The sequence below is a fragment of the Bubalus kerabau genome, chromosome 7 (assembly GCF_029407905.1).
Source record: "Bubalus kerabau isolate K-KA32 ecotype Philippines breed swamp buffalo chromosome 7, PCC_UOA_SB_1v2, whole genome shotgun sequence".
Lineage (NCBI taxonomy): Eukaryota > Metazoa > Chordata > Mammalia > Artiodactyla > Bovidae > Bubalus > Bubalus kerabau.
The window spans coordinates 33,670,750-33,697,411 of NC_073630.1; the positions used below are offsets into that span (position 1 = coordinate 33,670,750).

At 39.8% G+C, this 26,662-nt stretch overlaps 1 long non-coding RNA gene across 1 annotated transcript; it reads right to left on the reverse strand.

Moving 5' to 3' along the window:
• Positions 1-1,452: 1,452 nt before the first annotated feature.
• Positions 1,453-26,450, reverse strand: LOC129657635 (uncharacterized). The gene is made up of 3 exons (XR_008716922.1): positions 26,407-26,450; positions 24,922-25,018; positions 1,453-1,586 (listed from the first exon to the last, which is right to left on the reverse strand). It is a non-coding gene; the product is annotated as an uncharacterized LOC129657635 (long non-coding RNA).
• Positions 26,451-26,662: the final 212 nt, after the last annotated feature.

The window sequence follows — 26,662 nt, forward strand, 5'->3', positions numbered from 1 at the left end:
TCCAAAGTCAGTGCTACCAGCGACAGATGTAAGAATCGGTTTAGTACAGCCAGCCATAGTGTTTTCTGTCTCATAGGATAGTGTTCCTAAGCTGAGTTAGAACACTCACTTAGACACTTACAGATATATCTTTTCTGAAAATATCTGCTATCAGGCAGGTGAAATATTCTTCTCTTACCCAGGAAAGCAATGAGTTCCTCCCAGAAGAATCAAATTTTAGAGTGAGTTTTGGAAGAGGGTCCAGCCGACATTCACTATACTACAAAGGAGTGTCCATTAGCAGAAGCATCTGCGCCCTGGTGGAAAAACAAATGCTGCTGTTTGCCCATGTGGGTTATTTAAATTAGATTACACTTGAGAAACATCAAACAGCCTCTTTCTGGTGTTTGAAAAACCAATTATTACCTGGACTTAAGAAACATGGTAAATAATCATGTATATTCCACAAGGAATACCATGTGGCCACCAGTATGACACAGCATACATCACAATTTTGTATTACATGAGGTGAGAATGATTGAGTGTCTTCCAGGGTTACAAGCCTGTAGAACAACCCTGGAAATCATACCTATAGTTTAACTTTCTTATTTTAGAAATAAAGACACTGAGCTTCAGGTAAAGTGACTTGCCAACCATCATAATATAATTAGTGGTTGATCCAGGAATGAGATTCTTGAGTCTTGACTGCTTATCCTGTGCATGCATGTGTGTGTGCTCAGTTGTGTCCAACGCTTTGTGGCCCCATGAACTATACCCCTCCAGGCTCCCCTGTCCATGTAGTTTTCCAGGCAAGAATACTGGAGTGGGTTGCCATTCCCTCCTCCAGGGAGTCTTCCCGACCCAGGGATCAAACCTGCTGTCTCAGGTGTCTCCTTCATTGGCAGGCAGATTCTTTACTGCTGTGCCACCTGGGAAGCCCTGCTTATACTATACAGCAGACCAAAACCCAAGGTGAATAATGGATGATAGGGGAAAAAAAAAGTGTTCTCTAGGGAATTAAACCTTAGAAAATAGAGAAATACTTTAAAAAACAAAGTCAAACAAAACTCCACATCAAATGTGAACTTTGTATTATTATCATATGCCTTTATTATATTTTTGGAGAGGAGAGATTTCTTTCCCTAGTAATAGCTACTGACAATTTGAAAAAGAAGTTTGTGGATTCGATTTCAAGTTGGGTCAAATGGAAGTTGTCATCTTCACGACTGCTCTCATTTAATAGTATCCTGAAGCCCAGCCAAGTATGTGACTATGGTGAAAAGCAAATTAAGTGGGCATTTTCCATTTGTTTTAGGTGTATAGGGTCTAAGACAGACAGCATTGTAGGGACAATCTAACCGCCATGTGTTACTGGCACTTGACCTCTATGTTGACAGTCTCCAGCAGTCATAGCCTTAATCTCTCTCCTACATTGTCTCATTAGCACATCTTGGATGACTGGTTGAGGAATGAGAGTGTGTCTTGACTTCCTCCTTGAACCTCCTGGTAGAATCCAGTGTGTAGGTCTATTTTCCTGCTTGCTGAGGCCAATCTGTTTTCCTGCTTGCTTTGTTTTTTTCTGTCAGTATGCTGTCATGTCAAATTAGCTGGAAGAATGGAATAAGTAAATTTGCTGCTGCTGCTACTGCTGCTAAGTCACTTCAGTCGTGTCCGACTCTGTGTTACCACATAGACAGCAGCCCACCAGGCTCCTCCGTCCCTGGGATTCTCCAGGCAAGAACACTGGAGTGGAATTACCAAAAAATTTCTGGAGGAAGAAGCTCTGAATTCAAGGGAAGATCCAGGTTGAATGTTGGAACAGGAATGCCTTAAAGATGGGTGAATTTGAGAAGGAAATGATACTGAGGGGAAATCAAGATTAATTTTAAGTATGTCACAGATGTTCTCTAGATAGGCCAAAAAAGAAGAATCTCTGCTGTCTATTTGTATTTTTATGTAGCTTATAACCAGATGGAGTTTTTTCAGTTAAACTTGTAATAACTAAGTAGTCTTGATTTATCTGCTGTCTATTCAATTGATATGCATATTCAAGAAATATGCACTGTCTGCTGTGTGACCAGCATTATTGGAAAGAAAATACTGATGAAAAGAAACTGTGACCAATACAAAGGCACCTCCTGGAGGTGGTTTTAACCTTCCTAATTTATAGTGAAGGTGGGAACAGAGAGTTTCATTGAGAAGAAAGCACCTTTGTATGTACCCTTGAAGGCAAGAAACATTTCTTAATTATCTTTGCATCTCTAGAATGGAGAACAGACCCCAGCACTTAGCAGGTGTACAATGATGTTTGCTGAAGGAGTATTGACAACCTTTTTGGACAAATATAAAGAATGAGTAAATGACTTGATTCTTTTCCACCTAATGACCTCCCTCTCTCCATTTCCCCCTATTTCCCTGCTCAGGCTACCATGTTGAGGAAGTGCATTTTGGCATCTCTAGTGGAAAATGAAATTCATTTTCCTATGGAAAACATGTTTAAAACAGCAGTTTGGATGTAATTGAAAAACCATTTGGGGGAATGCAAAGAGTTGTGTGGGTTATCCATCAGGTCACATATATTTTCTGGGACCAAATATGTTCAAACTTGGGAACCCAATCCTTTTTATAAATTAGGCTCTCACATCCACCTTTTATATGTATATAAATAGGCTTTTCTGCTCTTCTTATTGCTTTGACTCTGTAGAGGGAATAAAAAATATCAAGTGCCTTTCATTCACGATAAAAAGATATTTATAAAGGGATAAGTGGTGGTGTGGGGAGTTGTTCCAAGTTCATCCATGGTTTTTTTTTTTTTAAGTCAACATTGCAAGGCATTTAGTTGGGCATAAAAGATAGATATATATCAAACAGTTAACTAGCTTGTGTGATTAATACACAGAAGTAGCACAGTAATCTTGAGAGAAAGAAAATTCAGTGTCCTTTGCTGTTAGGAAAAGCTCCACGATCAGTTTGGGACTTGCACTGGGTAGATTTTAGGGAGAAAGAAGAAAAGAACAATAGGTGTTTTTTTTAACTGGGAATTACTCACAGACCCACCTCATTGATGCGGTTCATGGACGCTCATTCTAAAAGATCTGATAACATTTTCTTAAGAAAAACTTGAACACATTGTATTGTGATATATCTATCTCCTTTAAAATAAACCATTGAACAAAACACTTGAAGACAGAAATATATGGATGAATGTGAGTAATAATTGAGGGTATTTGAACTTTATTCTGAGGATGATGAAGACTAGAAAAAATGTTTTATGAACAACAGAAGTACAGCAGTCTGTAGGTCAGATTGAAGGAGGAAACCTGAAGGGAATGAGGTAGCAAATTCTGTTGATTTAAATAGTTCAGGTAGGAGAAAAAAGTGGTGGAACAGTGGCGACAGGAAAGAGGGGAAGACATAAGAATACATAAGATTTCCAAAGTGGAAACAAAAGATTTTACTTACTGGGTATGAAAAACTGAACAGAGAGAAGGGAAAAGTGACAGAAGTTTCTAGCCTAGTAGACATTTTCTTTCTATCCAGACTGGTGGGTAAAACTCCACAGCCTACTTAGAAGTGCCACATTTGTTTTACAGGTCTACATAATTTGTAGTATAACTGTCAGCATTTCTGTTTTCCCTAGTTATTTCTGACTTCATTTGTTGACCTTGAGGAAAGTTAGGTTCTATAGTCTCATCTGTTTTTCAGTGTCTCTGTTTTCTATCAGAAGAAAGAAAAGGAAATTGAAAATAAAGACAGCCACACCACGTTCTGTTTGATACTGAATCACTGGCTATTTAATCTGCAATTAAATTCTCTTTGAGGCATATTTTTGTCCTTTAAAATGTACGTTCATAGAATCAAGGACTTGTAGCAATAAAAAAGAAGTAGAGAATTATCTAGGAGAAAAATAAGAGAATGCACATATATTCAGAGATGTGGAAACTAAGGTCCGGGTAAATTATATGATTTGCTGTGAGTCGTGTTGTCAGTTGATGACGGCATGCTGATGAAAACCCAGATGTGCTGACTTTCAAACCATTGCTCTTACTGTGTGCTATAGTAATATTGGCAAAACTACAAATAATGTGTGCTGCTGCTGCTGCTAAGTCACTTCAGTCGTGTCCAACTCTGCGCGACCCCATAGACGGCAGCCCACCAGGCTCCCCCGTCCCTGGGATTCTCCAGGCAAGAACACTGGAGTGGGTTGCCATTTCCTTCTCCAATGCATGAAAGTGAAAAGTGAGAGTGAAGTGGCTCAGTCGTGTCCGACCCTCAGCGACCCCATGGACTGCAGCCCACCAGGCTCCTCCATCCATGGGATTTTCCAGGCAAGAGTACTGGAGTGGGGTGCCATTGCCTTCTTCGACAAATAATGTGTAAAATCTTCCAAATGTTTACAAATAAGATAACTGTTAAAACTTACATACATGCACAGACATGTATGTAGAGAATTTGCAGGAAATCTTGTTCAATTTCCACTTAAATTTAGATAGTCACAAAGAACAATTTGGCATTTATCTCATCTGTATTTTTTTAAAAAGCTTTCTGTTGAAGAGAGATTTTCTGTTGGTTTCTTACACTTCTGTACATTTTGCACTGGTTTTCTTTGTTCAGATTATTTTTTCCAAGATGTTGGTATAGCATACAGCCCTAGAAGATAGCGGAGCAAAGATCAGACTTGCTTATTATCCAGTATAATAAAGATAATGACTCCTGTGGAGTACAGATATGCTTATTGTCTGCTATAAAAGATTCAGGATCCTGAAACTTAGAGTTCCTCTCCTGTGTATAACCCATTGAGTGTGCAGATATGCATTTGAGCCTCTGTGAAAATTGAGAGTAAGGAAAATTGACACAAGTATATTGATGTCCATGCTGCTTGCTATGCCATGAGTAATAAAGTTCTTTATCTTGGGTGCAGGAGTTTCATATCTTCTACCAACATCCATGAACCTGTAGCAGGCTAACTTCTTAGCTTGCAAGTAGTATCTCAGACCCTTCACAATTCTTAACAGTTTCTAGGTAGAGAGGTTAATGGACCTTGGAAAAGTCTGATAATTGGCTAGGCATAAAGGAAATTTGCCTAGGCAAAAAGGAAATTTGTCCATCATGTTGATGGACATAAGTTTGAGTAAGCTCTGGGACTTGCTGATGGATAGGGAAGCCTGGCATGCTGCAGTCCTTGGGGTTGCAAAGAGTTGGACATGACTGAGCAACTGAACTGAAAGGAAGTTTGAAGTGCTGTATATCAGTTTTTACTTGGTTAGATTTCTATAATTTTAGATAGAGTAGTCATAGATCCAAGTGTGGCCTTAATATCCTGGGATTCACTGATAGTAGCATTTGTGAAATAACACTTTCCATCACCCTTTACAACATATAGAGCATTGAATACATTATTCTTGTTATATTCTAAATGTTTGTGTGAAAAAAGTTATTTTGGGACATTTATGCAGAATCAACTGGCAAGTAGATATTATATAATAATTTATATAGATAGTGTGACCAAAATGGATGGATTGACTATATCCTGGTTCCTGAGTTTTGCAAAAAACTTCCTTGAGGAAGATTTTTCTTCCTACCTGAATTTGGAAACTCTCTTTCAGGTCTACTTATCACTGTTGGTAGTTAAGCAGATTGAATTATTAAAATAGAGAGTATCTGTTTTAGTTTTGCCACCAAGCCATAAACATTAAATGTGAGGCCTAAATAGAATAGAACACTAAGAATATTGAATGATAAAGAAAACCCATTAGACACTTAGGATTTGTTAGGGCCTTGAACAAATATAATATCTAGCATTTATATATATCAGCCCTACAGACTAAATTCTGGGCTGTAGTAACTGTGTAGTTAACAAGTTAATAATCTTGTCTCCAATTATTTGCCTGGTATAGTGTTTAAACCCTGCTTTGGGTTTAAACAATGAATATGGGTGCAGTGCATACATTTCTCTTTAGACATTCAGTTATGTTCAGTTCAGTCGCTCAGTCGTGTCCGACTCTTTGCGACCCCATGAATCGCAGCACGCCAGGCCTCCCTGTCCATCACCAACTCCTGGAGTTCACTCAGACTCACGTCCATCGAGTCAGTGATGCCATCCAGCCATCTCATCCTCTGTCGTCCCCTTCTCCTCCTGCCCCCAATCCCTCCCAGCATCAGAGTCTTTTCCAATGAGTCAACTCTTCACATGAGGTGGCCAAAGTACTGGAGTTTCAGCTTTAGCATCATTCCTTCCAAAGAAATCCCAGGGCTAATCTCCTTCAGAATGGACTGGTTGGATCTCCTTGCAGTCCAAGGGACTCTCAAGAGTCTTCTCCAACACCACAGTGCAAAAGCATCAATTCTTTGGCGCTCAGCCTTCTTCACAGTCCAACTCTCACATCCATACATGACCACAGGAACTATAACATATTTTCATTTTCTTTTTAAGCTTTTTTATTATCGTATTTTTTATACTGTAAAATTTAAGGTTGTTATGAGGTCACATTGATGTTATATGGAAGGATAGAATGGATGCAAGAGTGAGTGAGAGGTCAAAGAAAATGGAAGGAAAGAGTAAAAAGAAGGACAAAACAAGCTGTACTTCAAATATACAAAATACTTCCTATCAATTTATTAGCCACAGTGGGTCACAGTCAGAAAGTGTCATATGTGAGACTCATCCTCAGTGATCAACAGAGACTTTGCTTTAAGAGGACATAGTCCAGTTTGACTCAGTAGTATAGAGTTAATCATTTCAGAAATTAATATTGGTGACATTTTCTGTAATAAATGAAAGAATGCAGAACACAGCATTTGTAGCTAGCAGAGTCTGTTCATTTGGGAAAAGACCTTGTGTTTGTGGTATGCAGAATCAGCCCTTGTACTTCATGTCCCACATTGCCTGCTTCACTCTCCAGCCGTCTAGGGCAGGCTGCACTTGCCAAGACGGCTCCCGTCCCATATGCTCTTCTGTCAGGTGACCTTGCTGCCCTTCTCATCAGGAAGTGGAGTCCACTTCTTTACCTTCCGAATCTGGCTTGGCCTCATGACTGCTTTGACCAGTGCAATTCGGTAGCACCCTTAATTGGCACTTCCCACAGCCTACCCCTTAGAAGCCAGCTGTCACAGAAGGATACAGTCGCCTTGAGACCACCATGCAGTGAGAAGCCACAGCCTCGTGGGGAGACCTGGAAAATGAAATGCCATGTGGGTAGAGAGAGAGACCAGTCAGCACCAGATGTACAAGGAAGGATGCCACTGTGGGAGTGGAGCCTCCAGCCCTAACTGCCTCACCTGACTGCATGAATACGAATGAATCCATCAGCTGCGCGCTTCCTGAATCCCAGGCCCACAAGTCTGTGAGCCAAATAGAACTATTGTTTTAAGCCACTTAGTTTATGAGGTAGTTGGCAACAGCAATAAATATTTGGAATACCATCAATCTGGACAGGATGGTAGTTACAAGTCAGAGCACTAGTAGATAATGAACTCTTCACTTTGACCTTTTATTTTGAATGGATGGAATAGTAGTGGTCATTCATTAGTAATTCATTCTCATCTGCCTTTTAAAATTATAGCCATTTGTTTAAAGTCTCTTTGAAGCTTTAATGTTCATATTATCACTAATTTTCTGTCATTTTTGAGTCTTTGGAGAAGAGCAACATTGTGGGAAAAAACATTCCTCCTTTGCCCTCTCCTGTGATTCTGTTATAGTAAATGTTATAGTAAACTCTGGTCCAAACCTGGGATATTTTGCAACATTAGAAAATATTTTGTCTCATTTAGTTCTCTACTTCTAATGCCTGAAACATTTAAGCCTGGTGTATAAGGAATCATATAATTTTTTCTCTGTTCTTTGAATAACTGGGCCATCACTGGGCCTATGTGTTTGCTGAGGAGGGAGGGCTTCTTGAAGTCTATTTTAGTAAAGAGATACCCCACTGGAAGATATCAATCCTCGGTTAGGAATGAGAAAATTTGAAATTGAATTCAAAGTGCTAATAACTGTAGGTACAGCACTGAGTAAGTAGCGTACAAAGTTGGGCCTCAATTTTCTTGTTAAAAGCAAGGAGCTGGATACAGTAGTCTCGAAATTATCTTCTAACATTGTAATTCTTTGTAGTTTGTCACTTGTTACCACTGTGGTTACACAACTTCTAAAATATGATTTATATTTGTATGAGACTTAAGCCTCTGGATTATTTTAATGTGGGGTATTTATCAATGGCCACACGATTTCTCTTTGTAGTTTAAAAAATTGTTGTAACTTATTTTCAAGCTGGGTTAGGTTAAGGTTTAAAATGTTTACAGTAATAAAGTTAAGTTGCATTGGAAAAATGTCTGTCAAGGACACAGCCTGCCCGAATGTACCATTTGCATCTGCAGAGAAACTCAATTATAACAGCTATTTTCAAGAACTCATATCACTGGAGACTGAGCAGAGTCACCCTATAGTAGAGCAAGCAGATAACGGTGCGTCCTAAAAAACTGACCTAGACAGGAACATGCACATGGTGAGCTCACCTGTATTTTGTTATTCGAGCATAAAATTCTACCTTTGATCTAAAGTATTGTTTCTGATATGGATGTAAAATGAGACTGTAATTAATCACTATGCTAATTTTCAGGCTTCCCAGGTGGCTCAGTGGTAAAGAATCCACCTGCCGATGCAGGAGACACAGGTTTGATCCCTGGGTTGGAAAGATCCCCTGGAGAAGGAAACTCACTCCAATATTCTTGCCTGGAAAATTCCATGGACAAAGGAGTCTTGTGAGCTATAGTCCATGGGGTCTCAAAGAGTCAGACATGACTGAACACATACACACACACACACACACAATAATTTTAATAATTAGTTTCTTCAGGTTCCCTGATAGCTCAGTTGGTAAAGAATCCACCTGCAATGCAGAAGACCCCGGTTTGATTCCTGGGTCAGGAAGATCTGCGGGAGAAGGGATAGGCTACCTACTCCAGTATTCTTGGGCTTCCTTTGTGGCTCAGCTGGTAAAGAATCTACCTGCAATGTGGGAGACCTGGGTTTGATCCCTGCATTGGGAAGATCCCCTGGAGAAGGGAAAGGCTACCCACTCCAGTATTCTGGCCTAGAGAATTCCAAGGACTGTATAGTCCATGGGGTTGCCAAGAGTCGGACATAACTGAGTGACTTTCACTTTCAGTTTGCAGGTGAAGTGAGGTACTCAAATTGTTTGCCGAGGGTTCCCAAATCTCCTTTTTATGCTGGACATGGTAAATTTAGCAATCAAATATCTCTTTGGTAATCCTTAAAGGGAAAGAAGTAGGTCCCTAATCAGTTGTTGCTGATGCTTCAAGATTCATCTTGATGAAACATTCAATAAACCTGCTTCAATCTGGGCTGAATACATACGATCTTACATGAGAAACAAGGGTCTTTCTTTCCAATCATTCCCTGAGAGTCGTGGTTGTTCAGTGAACTAATTTCTCTCTAATTTCTGTTACATCTTCTGTAAATAATGAAAATAGCTAAGATTTGACATCAGCTTTCTAAGTGCACCCATGTGAAGATTACCATGGTGTAAAGGCTGCTCAGTGAGGTGGCGTGAGTCCAGGATCCTGGTCTTCCTTCTGCTACTAACTAGTTGTAAAACCTTGGGAACAATTTCTAATCTTCCTGAGTCTTGTTCTTTCTTTGTTAAAAGAAATGGATTTCCAAAATTTTTCTTTGAGGCCTTTCCTAAAATAAAACTTCACTGAAAAGGAGGTCTCTTTCTTCTCGCTGTTTAGGCAGGATTGCCCTCTTTTCACTTCCTCCCAGAACTTGAATTTTTGTTGGTGTTGTTCGGTTGCTCAGTCATGTCTGACTCTTTGCAACCCCATGGACTGTAGCCCGCCAGGCTCCTCTGTCCATGGGATTCTCCAGGCAAGAATACTGGAATGTTTGCCACGCTCTCCTCCAGGGGATCTTCCAGAAGCAGGGATCGAATCCGGCCCTCCTGCTTTGCAGGCAGATTCTTTACCATCTGAGCCATCAGGGAAGCCTGAGTATATATTCTTCCTAAGCTAAAAGGGTCAGGTATCACAGTTGGATGGAGCTTCCCAGGTGGCTCAGTGGTAAAGAATCCACCTGCCAATGCAGGAGATGCAGGTTTGATCACTGAGTTGGGAAGATCCCCTGGAGAAGTAGATGGCAACCCACTCCAGTATTCTTGCCTGGAAAATCCCATGGACAGAGGAGCCTGGCAGGCTACAGTTCATGGGGTCGCAAAGAGTCAGATATGACTGAGCAACTGAACACACATGCATGATCACACTTGGATATCTACATGGGGCAATAATCAGCCTGGGGACAGGTATACTTGTTGAAACATTAAGGCCTAGGATGAAGTGGTTACTACAGGCCTGACTGGGGCGACCATACAACAAATGGTCCTTGTCTCAGTTGCAAGGATGTTGCATAGCATTACTTCAGGCCCACCTCTAGGGTTGGGGCTATTCTCAAAGAATGGCAGTTGTGAGCTGGGAATGAACCTGATTGGTATTTGTTATAATAGGTATTTCTATTAATTCTATACAAATGATTCTCTCCAGTTGAAAAGAAAAGCTTGAGGGCCAGCTGAGTTCTGTGCACCTTGTTCCCTCAGTGATGACAACTGGGAAGCGTCGGGGACCCTGAGGGGGCCACCAGCTGAGATCTGCCTCTTTAGTCATGCCTGGGCATTGGCAGGAGGACCCAGACTGGGTGCTGAATGAATGCTTTCAGACAGGGTAACTGGTCTGTGCAGGGACTCCCCTCATCTTAAACAAAGACTGGACCTCAGAGGGTAAAAGTTGAGCCTCGGGACCTTGCCCTTTCTGGTCAGTGCAGAGCATAACATTTGTTTTGGTGGAGGTGAACAGAGCATCGTGACCTGGCTGTGATCTGACCTCAAAAACAAAGGATCTGATACCAAAAAGTTTACAACAACTAACCACACCCTTCCCTCACCTTTCCTATAAAAGGGCTTTGCTGAAAGCTTTTGGGTAGTTTGGGGTTTTTAAGGCATGACTCATTGGAAAAGACCCTGATGCTGGGAAAGATTGAGGGCAGGAGGAGAAGGGGACGATAGAGGATAAGATGGTTGGATGGCATCACCGACTCAATGGACATGGGTTTGGGTGGACTCTTGGAGTTGGTGATGGACAGGGAGGCCTGGCGTGCTGCGGTTCATGGGGTTGCAAAGAGTCGGACAGGACTGAGTGAACTGAACTGAACTGAAGGCATGATCCACTTGTTTCCTTGCTTGGCCTTGCAATATACCTTTCCCTGCTGTAAGTCTGATGTTTTAGTGTTAGTGTTGTTTGGCCTCACTGTGCAGAGGGCACATGGGCTTGCGTTCCATAATGCTAGAACGAGTCATATGCCTGGGTGCATCTGCCAGGGTGGCTGGTAAATATGGCTGTATTGGTTTCCTAGGATTGCCATAACAAAGGACCACAAACTGAGCAATTTAAGATAACGAAGCTTTGTTCTCTCATAGTTATGGAGGATAGAAATCTGAAATCAAGGTGCTGTCAGAGCCAGGCTCATTCCAAAAGCTCTAGAGAAGGATCCTCCCTCACCTCGTCCTGGTTTCTGGCGGCTGCTGGCAATTGGTCTTCCTTGGCTTGCAGCCACATTACTCCTATTTTTGCCTCAGTTTCACATGGCTGTCTTCTTGCTATGTGTCTCTGTGCCCAGATTTCTCCCCCTTTATAAGGATACCAGTCATTGGATTAAGTCTAACTCAATCCATCATGACCTCATCTTTACATGATTCCATTCACAAAAGGCTCTGTTCCCAAGTAAGGTCACATTCACAGGTGCTGGAGGGTAGGACTTAAATCCTTTTTTTTTTTTTTTTTGGAGGAGGGGACAGTTCAACCCAGCACAGTGGTCTAGTTGGCCAGGAGGAAAAGAGATTTTCTGATGAACCACTGTCCAATCTCTGCCTGGTTGTTAAGATTCTCTACTACAAGTAATAGTGAGTAGGAAAGATTTTTGAGAATTTTGGAGAACTAAGCCTTTATTGATAGCATTGTTTCTGTGAAAAAAATATTTTTAACACCAGGCAACTTTAACTGACAAACTTTTGGAAGATAACCTGTCTTTAAGACACAATTGCCTACATTTCAGGGAAATTTTCCCCACTCAAATAATGCTATAATGTGTCAGTATGAGTATGTATATGTGTCAGATTCTGTAATATTATTAATTCAAATGGTTTAATAAAATATAGTAGGCATATTAAAATTAATATAATTACCTCTAAAACTCCATGCTTATAAAATATGCTTATTATAAAACTAATAAAGATTTCCTTTTTCTACTTGGATCATTGTCATCTGACTATGGTTTCTGCTCTTGGCATTTTCCATCTTACTGTACTTTATTAAGTGGCTGCTCTTCATTGAAGCAAGCCATGATTTAATAAAAGAATAGTGACATTAGAATCAGGAGATGTTGAGCTCTGTATCTTATTAACCTTGTTATCTGGGGAAAGTCACCCAAACTGCTTTTTACCTCAGTTTTTTTACCTGCACTATATTGATGTTAATCTTTTTCCCTGTATGGTTGTGAGAGCCCCATAAAGTCACTAAATAATTATGTCTGTCATCTGCCAGTATTGTTATAAGGCCTCAGGATAGATCAGTGAGCAAAGAACTCAGTCTTTATGGATCTTCCATTTTGGAGCTACAAAGTATATAAATTATAAAATGCTTTAAAATGTAAGGTACTGTCCAGTTCAGTTCAGTTCAGTCGCTCAGTTGTGTCCAACTCTTTTCAACCCCATGAATTGCAGCATGCCAGGCCTCCCTGTTCATCACCAACTCCCGGAGTTCACTCAAACTCAGGTCTATCAAGTCAGTGATGCCATCCAGCCATCTCATCCTCTGTCATCCCCTTTTCCTCCTGCCCCCAATCCCTCCCAGCATCAGGGTCTTTTCCAATGAGTCAACTCTTCGCATGAGGTGGCCAAAGTACTGGAGTTTCAGCTTCAGCATCAGTCCTTCCAATGAACACCCAGGACTGATCTCCTTTAGGATGGACTGGTTGGACCTCCTTACAGTCCAAGGGACTCTCAAGGTACTCTCATCACTGCTATTTTATGTGCTGCAGCTCCAGTTTCCCAAATATCTTTAAAAATCTTATTTGAAATTATGCTTAGCTCCTAGATGTCAGAAAGTACACAAAATATGAAGAATTTACCCACTGGAAGTTTAGCCATAAGTATAAATTCATGGTAAATATTTAAAATGTTTCCTTATTGCATTGAAAAATGAGCCATGGGCCCCTATTATATACCATCCAATGTCTTAGGTTCCATGTAGAATGCAAAGACAGTAGTCTTGCCATCAACAAGCTTCATGTCCAGTTGGACAGATGCCCACAAGGGAAGAGTGTCCACTGGAGAGGCACAGAGAGATTGATTGAAAGCTTCAAAAGAGAAACCCACACACTCAGAATACTATAACACGTTGTTAATAACCTCTACGTGTATAAAATTCACCTTCTAATATTGTAATGCACATAATACTATTAGCACCTGTTTATCTACTTGCTGAGATGTTCATTTAACACTTTGAATATGGGTGCTTGCTTCTGTGGTATGCTGGTCTAGTATGTGTACATTACTTTCACTCTGTAAAGACAGTATGTTATGGAAAGGCTTAGCATTTCAAAGAAGCATGTCCTGTCCAAATCAGAGGCCCGTGTGTGTGTGTCTAAGCTGTGTACTATGTATCTGGATACTGAGAGAGAAGGCATTATTACAAGAGGTGGTTCAAACACAATCAGAAGTTGCTGATTTATAAAGTAATGAAATATGAAGTACATCTGTTTGTGATTTGCATTGCAGAGATGATATAAAAACAATGATTAGGTTCCCAATTGGGCTACCAAGCCCATTGATTGAAAAGCACATTCTGGCATCAAATGCGAATAAAGGGTATTAATAACATATCTGTCCTATAGATCCAGTTTCTGGGAAAGTTTTCCTTATTCCTTCTTTTCCCCTTTTGGAATATCATAGTTTTTCTAATGTGTTTGACAAGAAATTCCCATTTCAGGACTTTTGAACTGCTTTTCTCTGCCTTGAGGGCAAGATTAGCATCTATCTATAAATCCCACATGGAACCTAACACATTTCATGACATATAATAGGGGCCCAGAGAAGGCAATGGCACCCCACTCAAGTACTCTTGCCTGGAAAGTCCCATGGGCAGAGGAGCCTGGTGGGCTGCAGTCCATGGGATCGCTGAGGGTCAGACACGACTGAGCGACTTCACTTTCACTTTTCACTTGCATGCACTGGAGAAGGAAATGGCAACCCACTCCAGTGTTCTTACCTGGAGAATCCCAGGGACGGGGGAGCCTGATGGGCTGCCGTCTATGGGGTCGCACAGAGTCGGACATGACTGAAGCGACTTAGCAGCAGCAGCAGCAAAGTTTGTTTTTAATGCAATAAGGAAACATATTCTTCCTCCAGATAATTGCTTTGCTTGGTCCCTAACCTCATTCAGGTTTCTAGAGACTGTTCTGTCAGCAGCTTATCTGATATAGCGTCTGTTCCCCATTATTCTTTACCCTACTTCCCCCTCCCATAGCTCATACCGCTGTTATTTGTGTTTACTCTGTTTTCCCTGTTAGAATATAAGCACCATGATTGCAAAAAACATTGCATGTTTTGTTCACCATTATATCCCTGGAGGTTAGGACAGTGTCTCCCTAGTGGTTAATTCCTAGCACATGAAAGGCATTCAATAAACATTTATTGAGTAAATTAATACAGTTTCCAGGCTGAGGGTGCTCCTGCTGCTGCTGCTGCTGCTAAGTCGCTTCAGTCGTGTCCGACTCTGTGCGACCCCATAGACGGCAGCCCACCAGGCTCCCCCGTCCCTGGGATTGTCCAGGCAAGAACACTGGAGTGGGTTGCCATTTCCTTCTCCAGTGCATGCAAGTGAAAAGTGAAAGTGAAATCGCTCAGTCGTGTCTGACTCTTAGCGACCCCATGGACTGCAGCCCACCAGGCTCCTCCATCCATGGGATTTTCCAGGCAAGAGTACTGGAGTGGGGTGCCATTGCCTTCTCCAGAGGGTGCTCCTAACAAAGGTCAAAAAAGGAATTACTATGGGAACAGGTGAGGGAATGAGTGAGGAGCTGGCTGAGGAGATAGTGGAGGAATGGGGGATATCGTGAGGGACTTTGGTGTGGGCTCTGAAAACAGTGGGGGTTAGGCTTTTGAGGCTTCTGTAGAAGTTCCTGTAGGATTTCATTTAGGAAAAAAGAGTTCTGTTGCCTCTATCCTGTCTGTGGGATCTGAGGAATCACGTGGGACGGGTTTGCTCAAGCAGAAGGAGGGTGGCGAGAGTGAGAGGCGGTGAGAGGGGGCTGCCACTAGATGAGGAAGTGGCCAGGGTCTCAGGAGTGAGCAACCCTGACAGCAGTGGGGAGAGAAGGTGTTTTTCTTTCTGTGTTTACTGGAAAGACGAATTCCCAATTTTGGTAGCCATTTTCCTGTAGGAAACATTTTTAAAGTAGATTTTTCTGAGTTGAAAATTACCTATATTTGTAATAATAATATGATTACAATAACACATTTATATAGGAGCCTTCAATTTTCAAAGTGTATATATATAAATCTAATCGATTTAATCCTTTACTCTATTTTTACATTTAAGGATTCTTTGTGTTATCCTTTGAGTTTGTTTTCTAGGAATAGAGATGAGTGTTAAGTATGTGCATGTGTGTGTTTGTACAAAACATGTTGGGCTCTGGTTGTACCCACAATTTACAACAAATTGGGACCACCTCAATATACAAATGGCCACCACAATACAATAGGTGAAGTTGTTTTTTTTGTTGTTGTTGTTATAAAAACAAACGCTGATTTCTTTTCTTATCGAGAAGAATTCTGGAACTTTATAAACTCCTGGAGAGCAGGAATTATGTGTTGTTCATCAGTTAGTAGAGAGAATTAGGTTAAGAAGACTTTTAAGATCAGTTATAAAATGTTTCAACTCTACAGCTTTCTTATGTTTGTGTTACACACACACACACACACACAATATGTCTCTGGCCATAAGAAGCTCCTGGCCTGTCAAAAATAGACAGCTGGGCAAACAGCTGGGTAAGCTGTTACAGGTGCTATGTCAGAACAGTTCAGTGGAAGGAGGAGGCACGGAAGAGGGAGTGGTCTGTGTTACCTGGTTGCTGGGGAGCCTGCTCTCAAGGCTTTATAACACAAATCATCTTTGAGCTGAGTTTTGAAAGATTATCATCTGGAGTCAAATGAATAACATCTTAAAAATGTAGCTTACATTTCCTTTAGAATATTAATGGCTAACCCTGCTCATCGAGTAGCCTCTTCACCAGCTAAAATGTACCTCTTCAGGTTCAGAGACGCATTCAGGATGTTACAGTTTTCTGGTTACACATTGTGTCTGCTTGGTGTTGAAGTACCTGTAGGAAGAAAATTAAGTGCAGGTTTTGTGTGTGGGTGGAAAGCCGATCGAATTGCGGGTGTGTCAAAAACCAACCAGCAGAGTCCCCAGTCATTCGAGTCCCTGGCGTGTTTTTTTTTTGTTGTTTTTTGTTTTTTTCTTTTCTGAAGGCTTTTTTCATTGTAACCGGTCCCTGATGGTAATTGGTTGAATCAGATTTAACAATGCATTCAGATAAACAGTTGTGGCAGCTGCTGCCATGGCAACGTCACCGTCCTCACCCTCCCAGTGCGCGCCCCTTCCCCACCCCTCGTCTTCTGCCTGCTTTCCTCCAGTAAGTGCATACTCGCTAGTGGTCTGTACCGGCGGCAGGGTTTAATGGCAGAGCTATTTTCTTTCCAAACTGTTCAAAATGATGAACGAAGATGCAGCTCAGAAAAGCGACAGTGGAGAGAAGTTCAATGGCAGTAGTCAGCGAAGAAAAAAACCCAAAAAGGTAAATTGCTGCCGTATAGAGGTGTGGTTGTGTGTGTGTGTGTAAGTGTGTAATATTAGTGAGGCTGTAGAAGCCGTGGAGCGTTATGAGTAACTAGAGACTATAACTGTGCCAAGCATTGCATTTTAAAGAGGCAGGTGCAAGCTGCTGCTTTTTGAGAATAGGAAAAGAACGGGTTCATAATGGATAGGTTGACTGGAGCATGGTGAGAAGCACAGTCAAGGTGTGTTCTGCATATGGATTGCTGAGAACTGTGGCCATAGACAGATGCTTCTGGTAGTAACTGGGTACAGAGAGAGTCATTTTATTTTGAGAATGGGTGAGTTCTTTAGAAAGGAATGGGTTAAACAGTGTGGAGCAGAAGGAAGATTTGGGGCCAGATGTGTTTGCTCCGTGGTGATCTTGAGATGGCTGGACAGCGAATGCCTTTTGGTTCTGTGCTAGGTGTATTCTTCCTAAGGAGAAAACACTGTTGTGACAGGAGAAATTTGATCCCCACCATGATATTTCTTTGGTTTGCTTAGCTCCTCTGCAGTTTTCTCAGACATTAATGTGATAGCTCTTTCATGGATTAAGGTAAACAGCTAACAATGTTATGGGGGAGGGGGTGTTGGGCACACAGAGCAATATGTAGGATTTCTTGCCCTGGCATACATTCCCACATCTGTGATTATCATGGAAATGATACCAGTGAGAAACAGTGGGAAAAGATGCAAACTATTCGGCCCCACCCAATGCCAGCACTTCTTTCTTTATGGCCTGACTCCTGGTAAACTGTTGCAGCCTCACAGAGCTCTTTGAGCTCCACCTCTGAAAGAGATGCCTTTTAAATAGTCTCCTAAAATCCTTTATTTCCTGAGTCAATAATATGGGCCGGATCTGTGATTCTAATGTAAATGGATTCCAGTGCTAGATGGTTTAGGGTTTTGAATGAACAGATTTAAAAAATAGATATCTTGAAGAAATGAATATGTTTTTATTTTAATAATGTGGAAATTGCATGGTGTTTGAAGTGATAGATCCATGATGTACTAAATGTCTCATAATCTAAAAAAATTCAAAACCTCTAATATCAAAAGATCACTGTATAAGCAAACAAGGGGTTAGTATATTTGTACAATGCCATGTAATTTGATAAAAATAAGCATGCTCACCTATGATAATTTTTAGATAATAGCATGAAGATAATATTGCAATCTGATAAAAGCAAAAAGATAATTCAGGGCAGGCAGGAACATTGGTAGACTATCCTTTTGTACTTAAGGATTCTGGATACCCCAACCCTTGAGGTCATTTTTATAGTGTTAGCTAATTGATCAACATTAAAAGAAAACAATTAGAAAAGAGAAAGAGAGTGAGAGAAGGAAAAGGAAAAAGGGAATTTTGGCTTGAATTCACAATATCATTCCAAAATCCTCTTAATTTCTCTCTGAAGGGCCTGGCCTATATTAGAAACAATATACTCAGAACTATTAAAGGGTTGGAGAATGTATCTCAAGGAGATTTTAAGCTCTGAGTGATAATGCTAAATTCACACAACCAAAGCCATCTTCAAGTGTTTGAGGGGATAAAGGAGACAAAATCGTCCTATGTGATAACTATAATATTTTTAAAGCTCCATTTTCTCAAACATATTTACTTTAAGAATAAATTCTCTTCCACACTTGCAGTCAAAATGATAGCAGCTGATAGCAAGCTTTGAATATGTGTGTGTTTGTACATACATTAATAGGTATATATTAAATGAGCTGTTAAGATAGTGAATTTTGAGTATTAAAGGTAATTTCATCTAAAAAGAATACACATACACATGCATAAACATCCTTCAGTTTGGTAAATCAGACGTAAGTGGGTTGGAATCTTAATTCTATCCTTTCATATTATATTTGGAGCCCGTCGCTTAATTTCTCTGATCCAGGTCCTCATTTGTAAGATGTGAATAATCGTGAATACTTTTTGGTATTTTGTGAGGGTTAAAAATAATGTGTATAGTATTGTTTGAGCAGTATTTAATATATTGTTGACAGTAACTTTTAGTGTTGTTGCTGTTCCCTTAAGTGGAAATTATTTATTGGAATAAAGCATGTAGAAGGAAAGTCTATATATAGAGACTATGGAGATTATTTTAGAGAGGCGTAATATACTATTGGTACTTTGCAAAGGCTCATACTCATTTTTTAAAATGTCACAAGTTGTATGTTAAAATTGGAAACTTTTGATTTCATACAAATTATTGAGATTTACAGAAATGTACCCTAGGTCTTCAGAGTCCTGCTTCACATCTTTTGCCCAGCAGGCAACTTTAATTTCATATTTAGAAACTTTTAAATTGTCCAAGCCAGAAAACACCAGACATCCCTCTCTTCTGCTAAATTCAACAGACCATTGAATGTGCTTTGATGAGGAAATAATAATCAAGAGATAAGCATCCCTAATAAGGATGAAATCTGAAAAAAAGCAAGAACTGAAGCAAAGTCAATGCAGTATATCACTTTAATTCAATTGTCTGCTTTCTACTAGAGGTTTCTATTGAATCCTCTATAGGATTCTATACAGCATCCAGGATTATGGACCACCAGGCTCATTGTGGCCTGGGTGTTCATCTAATATGTTGAATCTTAATTTTTGGAAATATGCCTCTTCCTGAAATAAATATTTAACAGATGAGCACAATCCACCGGTTTATTCTACGCCTCACAAAAGTAACTCTTCTGAGGGTCAAAACTAAAGGGTCCTTTGCCATAAAACCCACCATGTGAGAAAATAAACCCAAGGAGTTTATTTTGTATTAGAATTTTAGTGAGTATCTGGAAGATAGAAGTTCTTTTAGCTTTTGTTAAGAATGTTCTGACTTCAGTCATTGAGTTTGTCGATGCTCTCCTGCAAAGCCCACCAGGAGCACACATGTGGTTAGGTGTGTTGGGATTACAGCCCATTGCACTGAGGATGGATGTTCATCGTGGGGAACTGAGTGTGAAATGACGCATTAGATTTGGGCTTTGAATGAGTGATCTGGAGGAGGGTCCAAGAAAATGAGGACTCACTCTGGGTTGGGTGTTCTCAGGAAGCAGGGGCAGTTTTATGATTGTGTATCCCAGTAAATCTGAGCTCTAGGAGAGCAGACTAAAGCTGAATCAGTAAAGAAGTGGCAGTCTCTCAGAAGTCTGGAATTTTGCGGCTTGGACAGTATTCATGTTTTGTCTGTGTTTAGACATGATAAGAGAGTGGTGTCATTTTTGTCCCTCTCCATCACGGTCACATAGTGGCCTGGTCTGATGATGGGATGCTCTGTGAAATTATTTATGTTCAACAGCAGAACACCAAAGTCAAGCTGATAGGAACAGTCCAGTTCCTGGATGTCGGTGATAGCTTTTTCTCAAGCTTGTACACAAAGATACTTTTGAGAGAGACAGATGTATTTATTATTGGCTGCTCCTTAGTGTCCAAAGAAAAATAAATCAGATAGTGTTGTTGCCAAAAAATTCATAGAAACTTTTTCATTTAATGCTCCATCAAAATAATTTCCTTAAGGCCCAATTATTTCACACAAATATCAGTAAATATTAGCTAAGGCACAGATTTGGGATTGATGTTCTAGTGAGGTTCAGTGGAGAAGAGGATATGGACATGCCGGAATTCTCACCTGGTATCCTGAACGAAAAGGAAGCATTGACACTTGTGTGATGTATCTGGGTGAGTGTTTAGCCTGTTCTAAATCCCAACCAACTCTAAAAATTGCTTATCCCAGATAATATTTTGGCAGATTAGATGAAAAGAATCCAAGACCATATTCGTGTGCAGCATCCCACACATTTCAATTCTGTGTCAATGACATGACAATGGATTTGCCCCGAGAGAGGCTGCAGGAGCCTTAGATAATTTGCATAAATGATAATGGAAATGCCCAGACATCAATCACATATGGCAGAGCCATCTGAAGCCACTAGGTTTGGTGAGTTCTTTTAAAACAAGTAAATAATTAAATGGCTTTATAATTATTTTCCTTGTTTGGTGAAATGAATATAAAGATGAAGTTAAAATATAAATATGTACTATTGTTTTTAACAGAATAGCAAGATAAAATGGCTTTGTATATACCTTATATTCATTTAAACAGTTTTGACCTGGACCATTATTTGAGAATATTTATGAGCATTGCAAGGAGAAGGCAATGGCACCCCACTCCAGTACTCTTGCCTGGAAAATCCCATGGATGGAGGAGCCTGGTGGGCTGCAGTCCATGGGGTCGTTGAGGGTTGGACACGACTGAGTGACTTCACTTTCACTTTTCACTTTCATGCATTGGAGAAATGGCAACCCACTCCAGTGTTCTTGCCTAGAGAATCCCAGGGACAGGGGAGCCTGGTGGGCTGCCGTCTATGGGGTCACACAGAGTTGGACACGACTGAAGCGACTTAGCAGCAGCATGAGCACTGATTGCAACATTATTTTGATTTTATATAATTTTTTTGCTGTTTACTTGCCACGGCCTAAATGGAAAGATGAAAGTAGTGCCAGATGTCTGATTGAAATACTGCCATTTGAAATACTACCATTGAAACGTGAGTGACAGACCTAGTGGAAGGTTTATTTTTATAGCAGCCACAGCAAGTATGACTTTTTTAGTGGAATCAGGTAGCAGAGCCAGTGTTTGGGTGTTGGATCTGGCAGTTGTCTGGCAGTCAAATTAGTTTTGATTTCAGTTAGTGCCTGATCTTGTTCAACCAGGACTAGAAAGGCTTCAATGTATAATTCTCCCAGAATAATACCCCATTTCTACAATTCTCCAAAAACTTATGATTTACCCTTTGTTTTACATCAGTTTATAATCCAAAACAGTGTGTGTTGCTGGAAGACAGCAGTTCCCCATCAGTGAAGGTATTTAAAATGACCATCTGTCAGAGATGATGGAAATATTTTTACTGGATGGAAAAATCCCTTGCAACTTGATATTCCATGATTTTCTTTCTATAGCTGTCACTTGTTTCTATCTCTTTGGACTCACCTTCATGATACTTATTTTTTTTTCCACTGCTAATTTCATATGCAATATCTAGAAAATTAATCCTAAAATGTCCTTTTTAGAGTAAAGTGCTGTCTGCTGACCACAACTACCAGAATTACCTGGGTTGCCTACTAAAAGAATAAAATTCTTAGGATCCACTTTAGATCTGCTCAGTCATTTTTGGTGAGTTTTGATAGGTGTCCCACTTTTTTTGATGTGTGCTGGAGTTTAGAACCATTGCTTTAGAATGTGGTCAGCAAGCTGAGTTCCTTTAGAAAGAAGAATCTCTGATTTCAGTTAGATATGTTAAATTGCTTCTTGGCTATTACATTTGTTTGTTTTAAGTCTAAATGGCAATAGTAATGATACAAGAGAAGAGAAAGCATTTTTCTCCCATTGTATTCTTTTTTTTTTTTTTTTTTTGTTCTTCAATTTTATTTTATTTTTAAACTTTACATAATTGTATTAGTTTTGCCAAACATCTAGGACCTGGAATGCTTCACATTACCCCATATCATTTAATCTTCACAGTAACTCCTATTGGAGTACTGTTATCCCAGTTTTGTAGATTAGCAACTGGAGACTCAGAAGCTTCATATAGAGATGGTGATGGAGAAATGATGGACATTTTCCCCACTAATCAAGAAGTGACATATTTTGAACCATTTCTCCCATGCAAACCAGATGCTAAATTATTCTATGCTAAGCTATTCCTGTGTCTCTAGCAAAGCTTCTAAGCTATCTATAGTTTCATCTTCTGCTAAGATATCCTCCAGATTTTTTCCCCCAATGTTACTTCCTATCTTTCATCAGTTGATCACGGTTTCCAAAATGCCCACTCTAATCCCTGGAAATAATATGTAAAGAGGATATTTTTCCTGACTCTCTGAAATATGCTTCTAAGCAGGACTTCTCTTCTATTCATTTTGCTTTCATTACATCTTGTGGCATGTTTGTGTAGAGGTTTCTTTCAGTTTACACGACAATGTACTGGACTTTGAAAATCCACAAAAATGAATGGAACAACAACAAAAAAGTAAACAGGTATCTTGATGTGGTTTAGGTGTGTTAAATTAAGCTAGCATAAAAAGCTGATCCTGCTTTCATAATTTGAGTTCTAATTATTCTTTTGAGGAACTTTGTTAGTGTGATAGTCTCAGTAATTGTTCTATAGAAGACCGTTCTTCATGGACTCTTTTACGAAGTGTTTGAGGTTTCTTTTTCCTTCTTGATCAAGTTTCTAAAGAGACAAGTGATTGCATATTGAAAGAGAATTAAGATCTTTAATCTGCATTTGTTAGAACATGCTAAATTATAAATGAGCTTACAGTTGTGTTTCTTTCCTGCTTGCATTCTGTAGTAGCAAAAACAAAATCACTATTTTTATCTTAGTTGGCACTGACCAGATTCATCACAGCAAATAAATTTACCATCTCAATTTCCTTTGACTTTGGAAAGTCAGAGTTGGGATTGCTACCAAATGAAACAATTTTTTGATAGAAAAAAATCTTTTATATACTTGAGACCAAGTAAATATGATAGGGCATTTCTTTTCTTTGAAATCCATTAATGCCTTCCAACCCTTCAGGGAGGGTGAATTTTTTAAAGCTGGTGGTGGTTTAGTCATTAAGTCATGTCTAACTCTTGTGACCCCATAGACTGTAGCCCACCAGGCTTCTCCGTCCATGGGATTTTCAAGGCAAGAATACTGGAGGGGGTTGTCATTTCCTTCTCCAGGAGGTCTTCTCGACCCAAAGATTGAACCCATGTCTCCTGCATTTCAGGCAGATTCTTTACCACTGAGCCACCAGGGAAGGAGACAGTAAGAAATGTTCTAGTTAATGATACACCTAAATCTACAGGGTAAGCTTATGCTTAGCTACCAGACCTGTTGTTGTTTTTTTTTTTTGCCTCCTGGTAGCTCATAGACAACTATCATCTTCTACCCACTAATTTGTGTTTGTGCTCATTAAGACAAAGACCTTGATTTCTAACATTTACTTAACGAGCTTCAATTTCTAAGAATCAACGTGTTTAACTCAGCTTAATTTAGATGTTTCTTCCTTATGCATAGGAAAGTTCCTTTAATTCAACAATGGTTTGCTAGGTGTATAGTCCTGCAATAACTGCTGTGGTATTAACTAATCTGAAAGTCAATGCTTGATACCCTTTCTTTGAGTTTATAATCTGGTTGAGCAGACATTTCTATTGAAAAATAAGCCATTTGGAGAAATATTATGAATATTATGTATAACCTATGTTATAATAATTATTATGTTGTACATTGCCAAAAATTAATTCTTTAAGAGCCTGGAGGAGAGCAAGAGATCAGTGTGATTTTGTTAAAACACTAAGCCCTATGAGTAGATGAGCAATAGCCCTAAGCATTGGATTTCAATGAATACTTCAGTATGAAGGAACGCAGGCAATCAGATGGAGCAAGTTCAGCCATATAATTTCAAGTTACATTAAAGACTAAGAAACTGTTGAGACTTGGATGGTAGCTCACAGCTATAAACTTTGTGAGTGAACTCTCTCTGTCATGTCCTGACGCTCTGAGCCTTGGTCAGTTCTGGGTTTGCATTTTGAAATCCATTTTCTTTGGGGAATTTTACTGTGTCTTTCTCTTATATATCTCTAGTCACTTATTTATGAAGGCCTTGCCCCATATATATTTATATTTATACATTATTTCTGTAGTCAGTAGTGAATTCCAATAAATAAACATTGAGAACATTTTAATAAATTATCCGAATTATCAGTCTCTGCCTTAACCTTAAGAGATACTGATATGGTTAACTCAGGACTGTAACTACCTAGAACACTTATCCAGGAATTTCTAAGATTTTGCATCTTAGCTGAAAATGGCTTTTCTTATTTGGTTATTATTATATCCGTTGTGCATTAGCCTGCTTTGCGTATTGGCATACTTTTGAGTTCTCTCCGCGTAGCTAGGTCCTGTTGTATTTTCAGATCTTTGAATATGAAATTCATGACTTTTTCCTTTGTCCCCACTTACCTGGTCTGTCTACAGGTTTCTGCCCTTGGTCTTTGTCCATCTTCACTGGCAGACGGAGTGACTCATGGCCAATTATTTTACCGCTAGCTGCCTTGGACTTTCTATCCATAAAATAAGGACAGTAATAGTTACTGCTATTTCAAAGAACACTTAAGGTTTGAAGAGGAAGAAGTAAGGGAGTATTTTTGAAGTAAAATTATGAAGACAGAAATAAGTGTTAGGATCTGTGGGGATTTTGCAAGTTTGAAGAAGTTAAAAATGAAACGTGGACAATTCTATAATGTTTCACCAAGTTCTAGGAAGTGATACTTTTATATAAGTATTTTAATGTAATCATTTATTGTCATGCTGATCTGTAGCAACAGATATCTCTGGCAAATTGAACCAGTTTAGGTGAGGGTGTTCTAACTTATAAAAAATTATTGAAAGTTTTAAAAAAGCAAAACATTATGAGAACTATGTATGAGAAGTTTGGTATTTTCTGTGTCAGGATTTCAGTTCTCTTTCATAAAATGTGTATCCCTAAAGATTCCTTTTCCTAGGTGTTCTAAATATTTGCCCTGATTTGAGAGGGTGTGGTGGCAAGATGCCCTCCTCTCTTATTTTATAGCATTGAACTCATTGTAATCATTTCACAGAGAGGTGGTAACAGAGCTAAAAACCAATATTCTAAAATGAAAATCAGGAAGAAAAAAAAAAAACTAGAACAAGTACTGCTGCTAAGTCGCTTTGGTCGTGTCCGACTCTGCGCGACCTCGTAGATGGCAGCCCAACAGGCTCCTCCGTCCCTGGGATTCTCCAGGCAAGAACACTGGAGTGGGTTGCCATTTCCTTCTCCAGTGCATGAAAGTGAAAAGTGAAAGGGAAGTCGCTCAGTCCTGTCTGACTCTGTGCGACCCCATGGACTGCAGCCTAGCAGGCTCTTCCGTCTATGGGATTTTCCAGGCAAGAGTACTGGAGTGGGGTGCCATTGCCTTCTCCAGAACAAGTACAGATACTTTATATTCAGTAATTTAGAGATACCGTTAGAACCATCCATCCTATTGGCTTATTAAAATGAGTCTGAGTATCTGCTTTAATTAACTCATATCCAGTGAAATCTGTGTTAGATGTGTTTTACCTGCTACAATTGTATAGTATTTTCCATATAAGACACAGTAAATCATTTCAGTGCCCTCTGAAATCAGTCAGATCAAAAGACAAGCGCTACATAGGAATTTGGTATGCATATGTTGTTGTCATGAACTGTAGTAGTATAGTACAGTTAACAATTGTGTATGCACCTGAGGCTTAGCATGATTTATCATGTATCATCATTTGTGTTCCAAAGCTTGTACTTAATGGCCAAAGAATAGACTTTGTAAATAGCCTATAGGAATCAGTTCTCTTCTGCCTCAGCATGAAGATGAGAGGGCTATCATCATAGTGTGTTTGTATGAGTTATTCCTCTGTCCCAGGACTTTGATGTGGCTGTATGCCACACACCTGTTCACTGCTGGGTCACACAGCATGTACTGGGGATGTGTGCCTGTGGCAGCGTGAGGCAGGTTTGGCATATTCAGGGTTGTGATGTTTCTTCTGAATCTCCTGAAGAAAGCTAGTATGACTTTCAGTATGATTGTCAGCTTCCCATCCTCTGTAGAAAGTCAAGGTGCTGCTCTGCCCTGATGATGCTTTATCCTGTGTAGTACAGGTAAGGAGAGGGATGGAGGGAATGTCCCATGGCCTCTTCCACCCATAT